The 6,554-nt window shown below is 38.6% G+C and overlaps 1 non-coding gene across 1 annotated transcript; it reads right to left on the bottom strand.

Annotated features, from left to right (window-relative positions):
• Positions 1 to 6,007: 6,007 nt before the first annotated feature.
• On the bottom strand, positions 6,008 to 6,114 carry LOC127090088 (small nucleolar RNA R71). Its single transcript, XR_007791622.1, has one exon. It is a non-coding gene; the product is annotated as a small nucleolar RNA R71 (small nucleolar RNA).
• Positions 6,115 to 6,554: the final 440 nt, after the last annotated feature.

Genomic DNA, 6,554 nt, shown 5'->3' with positions numbered 1-6,554 from the left:
AGCCAATTGGATTGGCTAGGGCAGGTGCCATAGCCAATTGGATTGGCGCCCCTGTGTATAGCTTGAGAGGAGGCGCCAATTGGATTGACGCCTTAGTGTAAAATGAATTTTTTGTGTTATAAATAGATGCATTGTGTGAGTCATTGTTCCACATATCAATTAATCATTTGGCAATCATGTTTGGTGTTCGTCGCCGATACGGAAAGGTGATTTATGCAAGAGACAAACCTCAAATGCTGATGCTGTTCTGGAACATCACTATGTTCGATCAACTGAAGAGGGAGCTGGTTCGTTGGTTAGATGGGAAAATACCAGAAGGGAAAAAAATTATAAGTATTGAGAGACTCGACAATATCTTTGGTTGGGTGCGAATGAAGACTGATAAGGATGCTAGGGAAATGATGTTCGGTCGATATGACATCAATTTGATTGTTGTAATCAGTTAGAAATATTTCTATTTTCAGATAGCTTATTTTGTACTTATGTTTGTTATGAACCTCGTTGTAACAAAAACTTAATGATATATAATGATTGAAGGTTACAGAAATACAATGTTACACAAAGCTTAAGACCCAGATGATGTTCCTCGATTGAGACAGTTGTTCTTGTTGTGTCCTGGTTGATGACAGATACTACATAATCTTATCATTTTATTTGTGGAATCCATTTCTGTCCTGATATGTGTGCCGTTTGGCCTTCCTTTTTTCTTTCTACGCATCTCGTCGTTGTGCCAAACTATATCACCTTCATATGGAGGCCAGTATTCCTCCATTGGTAGTACCCAGAAGCTTTAATTATATACATTCATAACGATGACGGTCTTGTATACATCAGATAAATGGCTGTAAGGATCTTGACGAGTATAAGCGCATGATGCAATGACATGGGAGCAAGGAATTCAGAAGGCCTGGAATTTTCCACAATCGCACCAACTTCTGTTTAGTCTAACATCATAGGCTAAATTTGGTCTCCCCGTGTTGTGATCCATTGTTTCCTGGACGTTGAAATTTTGCCTATGACGGTCAAAGACTATTACAGCATGTGTGCTAGCTTTGATACTCTCCTCTTTCATGACCTTCATGCAACACTCACTGAGTATTTGCCCGGACATTAAAACCGCACTCCATCTTTCACCTCTGGTTCCGAACGTAGAAGCCAACCTATAATAGGTCGATCTTACCAAGGCGGTTATCGGAAGATTTCGAATTCCTTTGAATACCCCATTCATGCACTCCACAAGGTTTGTTGTCATGTGGCCCCATCGAAAATCTCTGTCAAATGCCCTTGTCCGCTGCTCTACTGGTATGTTATTTAGCCATCTCTCCGCGTCTTCATTAGACAGTCTAATTTCATCACGATAATATTGAAATGACGGCTGAGTTAGAGCATACCCAACATTCACCACCTTCTTGCGAAGATTCTTATCTTTTTATAGCACGCATGAAGTTTTGTATAATGTGTCTGATGCAATAGACATGGGTAGAAGGAGGATCATGCCATCCGTTGTCATGGTTGTTGTAGGCACTCTCAATGGCAACATGTATATCAAAAATCAAACAGAGATTGGCTTGTGGAGCCACATGCATTCTGAGATGTCGAAGAAAGAAACCCCATCCACCAGCCGTTTCACCTTCAACCAGAGCAAAGACAATGGGAAAGACATTGTTGTTACCGTCTTGTGCAACCTCCATGAGCAAAGTACCATTGTATTTTCCGTATAACCAAGTGCCATCAATTTGAATAATAGGTTTGCAGAATTCGAAACCTTTGATGCATGGGTCAAATGCCCAAAAGAGACGGTGAAATATTCTATTACCTATAGCACAGGTTCCGTCTGGCATCATCGCTGGCAATGTCTCCATAATTGCCACTGCTCCTGGGACATATGTTTTTAGTGCCCATAAAAACCGTGGCAATTCCTTGTATGAATCCTCCCAGCTGCCGAATACTTGTTCAACAACGTTTGTTCTCGCAATCTAGGCTTTCTTGTAAGATGGAGTATAATTATATGTTGTTCTAATATGGGATATAATTATACTCACCTTTACTGATGGGTCTTTATTAACCAACGGAAGAATGTCTTGACATATCAACGCAGCGCTTAGTTTACGGTGATCTTGTTCAACGTTAGTTGAAATGCAACTGTGAGGTGGGTCTATTGAAGCGATCTCCCAAGAGTTATTTTTCTTTTTGTAAGACACAACCAAATGAAACTTACAAAGCATGTTACAACATTCGATAACATACCTTCTAGAATTAGTGCGTTTCACTGTAAAATCAGCAGAGTTGTTCAGGTGGAATTTTTTGATAGCTAGAACACATTCTTCTTTGGTATGAAACATGTCTCCCACCTTTAATTCGCCTTCTGATCTCAGATACGGATTATAGAAAACACTGTTGGATGTTTCATCGTCGTGCAGGTCCATATTTGCAATATGTTGAGGCGGATTGTAGACATGACTAGGAGGTATTGGTGGTGGTTGATCATCACCTTCAATGTCGTTGTTCTGCATGTGATCAACCTGTATCTCGGTCTCCTCTTCTTCTTTATCAACGACGTCCACTTCTGCTTTTGCTTCTGGGTTGACGTCATCTGACCATTGTGGATCAAATTCACCAGATTCATCCTGACTGGTTATTTGAGACTGCTGAGATGGTATACATGGTTGAAGAGTAATGTACAACTCAATATAGTTGCAACCTGAATGTCCATGACTAACAAACATGTAATCAACATCTTCATCGTCTCGTACCTTAAGGGGAAAAAACTTGCATTGACTATTCTAAAAAAATATTGGATTTTGATACGTGATCTTTGACACAATACCCGATCCTATACAGGATTGTATTCTTTTTCTTTTGTTAACTTTTTTTCTTTCATCTTCACCAACCCCCTTTTATTTTAACATACCAACTTAGTCAAGTTTTTTGTTCTTTCTTTTATAGGATGTATCAAGGTTCCGGACTCGGGTCCACGAATATGTCCATATGAACCCGATGATTCAACCTTATGTTGAACTCGCCGATTTTGGTCATATAAGCAAGATTTTGTCTTGGTCCGTAGATAAAAAATTCATTCTAGCTTTATCCGAAAGATGGAGACCAGAGACACACACATTTTGGTTCCCAAACGGTGAGTGTACCGTGACGTTAGAAGACGTCTACATGCTTTTGAGACTGCACATTGAAGGTAAGGCTGTTAATGGTAAAACCAACTATGCAAATTCAATTTTAATGGATCTCTTGGAGACTGATTTATTAGATGATAACGCAAGAGGTCAAGGTATACTACTTTCACGCCTTAAGTCGTACTATAATAGTTTATACTTAGATGAACATTCTACCGAAGATGCTTGAATAATAAAAACTAGGTGTTACATTATGCTGTTAATTGACTCGTTTTTATTTCCCGAAGATAGTGGTTCTAGCATGCATATTATGTATTTACCTTTACTTAGACATGTAGATAGAATAAGAAGTTACAGTTGGGAATCTGCTTGTCTAGCCTATCTCTATAACTCCTTGTGCAAAAACTCACACAAAGACACATCTACATTTTTCTGGATATGCTGTTTTACTACAAGCATGGGGTTGGTCAAGACTATCGTCCCTAGCACCCATTGATAACATGAAATAATATCACATTTTTGGACTCGATTTAATTAAATTATATTATTATTTGTTTCAATTTATTTCATATTATTCGATATTACGTGGTATTTTCCCTTCTATTTGTCTCAGGTAACTTATTTGAAGCATAAGTGAAAAAGGAAGAAAAGGGGGTGCAAAAAGATGATGAAAGCAAATTCCACTAAAGCCCAGCCCACAATTACAAGCCAGAAGCGCTGAAGCTGTGACGACCGCCACACAAGGTGTGACGAGCGTCACGCCCCCTGCTAAGTGTTACGAGCGTAACACAAGGTGTGACGAGCGTCACACCTCCATTCCTATATTTTTGGGTTTGACGCGTAACAGAAGCAACGGAAGCACGTTCCTCCTCTTTCTTCGCTTGACCAATTGACGTGAGAAACCTACCAAAGGGAAACGGTTACAAATGGGAGTAATATAAATAGAGCCAAGGATCCAACCCTGCAGCTCTCTCGGTCTCTCTGAATTTTCCAGTTTTCGGCATAGCATTATTTTTTACTACTTTCTATTTTTTTTCAGCACTTTACTTCCCTAGCAATTTTTATTTCCTTTTCTTTTCCAAGCATTAAATTAATTTTTCACACAACAGTTTCCACACCGGAAATTATTGTGTACCTTTTACTAATCTAACCTTACGTTAGATCATAGTATTTTATTCCTTCGCCTTTATTTTACTGTCTGATCGAAGATTGTGAAGAACAAATCCAACCGGCTTGTGGTGGAGTGTTCAAACATCGAAGTTAGAGAACAATCAAGATTTCTATTAATTTTACAGGTTCTTTAATTTATTGTTTTAATCTACATATGCCCTGCACTGTTATTTATTTATACTGTCTGTCTGATATGGCTGTATGTAAGCATAATTATTGTTTAGGCTTGTTTAGCATGTCTGGCTAAATAAACTTAGATATCGGTATGTAAAGTAAGGGGAATGAAGGAATCAAAACTAAGTTGGTTTAATTTTATTTAAAAATACAATCACTCTTTTTATGGTCTCAATTTACAGAATTAATCCTAAAGTTTTTGTACGAGAGTAAAAGACATAAAGAAGTTAAAATCAACAGAACGAAAGTTTGAGCTTTTAACTGGACAGTGTGAATTGGACATTAATTTTAAATCAGGGCGAAAGGAATTTTTAGAGTTAATTAAATTCTAATCATTTTCAAAAAATATTTTTAAAGGTTAAATGTGAGGACGAGAGTTAAGCATTTAAGTTTAATTATATAATCTAAGTCAATAGAGCGAGAGTTTGAGATAAGGGTGTTTAAATGGTTAGTATTTTCTTAAAAAGAATTTCTATAGATTCTATTGTTTTCAAAAAGTGATTTTGGACTTAACTAATAAGTGACAGCTACGTTAATATAAAGTCATAGTCTATTCAACAGAGTGAGAGTTTGAGAAAAGGTTTTTAATCAATAGTGTCTACTGAAAAGATTTATTTTAAAACCAAGAAACCAACGAAGATTTGATTCCCTAATTACGACGAACTACATACCGATATTCGCTATATTTGATATTTAATCTAGATCTTATTTTAGTTTTGCTTTTCCCCATAATCAACAAAGTATCACCCGCCTTAGCTTTACGAAGTAACCTTAGAAAAACGGTATATCGATTCATAAGTCCCTGTGGGATCGATATCTTTTAAAACTACGCGATAGAACTGTGCACTTGCAGTTAATACCCCAATAGACTCATAATGTCGCGATCAAGTTTTTGGCGCCGTTGCCGGGGACTTTTATTTAGTCGATATCGTAACTCTTCCGTTACACTGTAGAGACTAAGGCAATTTTTATTTCTTTCCTTCGTTGATTTGTATGCCACACACTCGCTCACAAGGCGAGCCGTTCTACTTACGAATCAACGACGTTGAACTATATCTCCGAGTCTTACGACGAATTCGAGAATATCGTGCTGCAAACAATCTTCCTCCTATCGAAGTGCCCGACCTCAAAAATCTTCTTCCTTCACCGATACCCGAGATGGCAGAACCAGCTCGTGCTCTTCGAGATTACGCCGCTCCATCGCAAGATGAGCCACATTCGAGTTTGCTCCACCCGCAATCGAAGCAAACAATTTCGAACTTAAACCTTCGCTGTTACAAGCAGTACATCAGAATCAATTCTCTGGAAATCCTACCGAGGATCCAAACCTTCATTTATCCGTATTTGTCCAATACGCCGATACTGTTAAAGCTAATGGTGTCACTTCAGAGGCAATTCGACTTCGTCTCTTTCCTTTCTCGTTAAGAGATAAAGCTAGAAGATGGCTTCAGTCTCTTCCTTCCAACTCAGTCACCACATGGAATGAGTTGAAGAAAGTCTTTCTTGCCCGATATTTTCCTCCAAGCAAAACAGCTATGCTAAGAGCCCAGATAAATGGATTTAAACAGAAAGATAACGAGTCTCTTTTCGAAGCATGGGAAAGATACAAAGACATGATGAGACTTTGTCCACACCATGGTTTAAAGGACTGGTTGGTAATTCATACCTTCTATAATGGTCTCTTATATAACACAAGGTTAACAATAGACGCCGCCGCAGGTGGTGCGCTTATGGATAAACCTTACACCGATGCTTATCAACTTATCGAAAGCATGGCTCAAAACCATTATCAGTGGGGAAGCGACCGAACAATGGTAGAGAAACCTCAAACGAAAGGCGGCATGTACGAGATAAGTAGCCTTGATCATGTTAATGCAAAAGTGGATGCTCTGGCCCAGAGAATTGAAAGTTTAAATGTATCACCTCCAGCCACCGTGGTTGTCGCAGCTCAAAATTGCGAAGTCTGTGGAATCCAAGGTCACACTCCTACAGATTGTCAACTCCTAACAGGAATCCAAGCGGAGCAAGTGAACTACGCTCAAGGAAACCCCTATTCGCATACCTATAACTCAAACTGGAAGA

This window comes from Lathyrus oleraceus, chromosome 5 (assembly GCF_024323335.1).
Source record: "Lathyrus oleraceus cultivar Zhongwan6 chromosome 5, CAAS_Psat_ZW6_1.0, whole genome shotgun sequence".
Classification (NCBI taxonomy): domain Eukaryota; kingdom Viridiplantae; phylum Streptophyta; class Magnoliopsida; order Fabales; family Fabaceae; genus Lathyrus; species Lathyrus oleraceus.
This window is presented reverse-complemented; position numbering and strand designations above follow the sequence as displayed.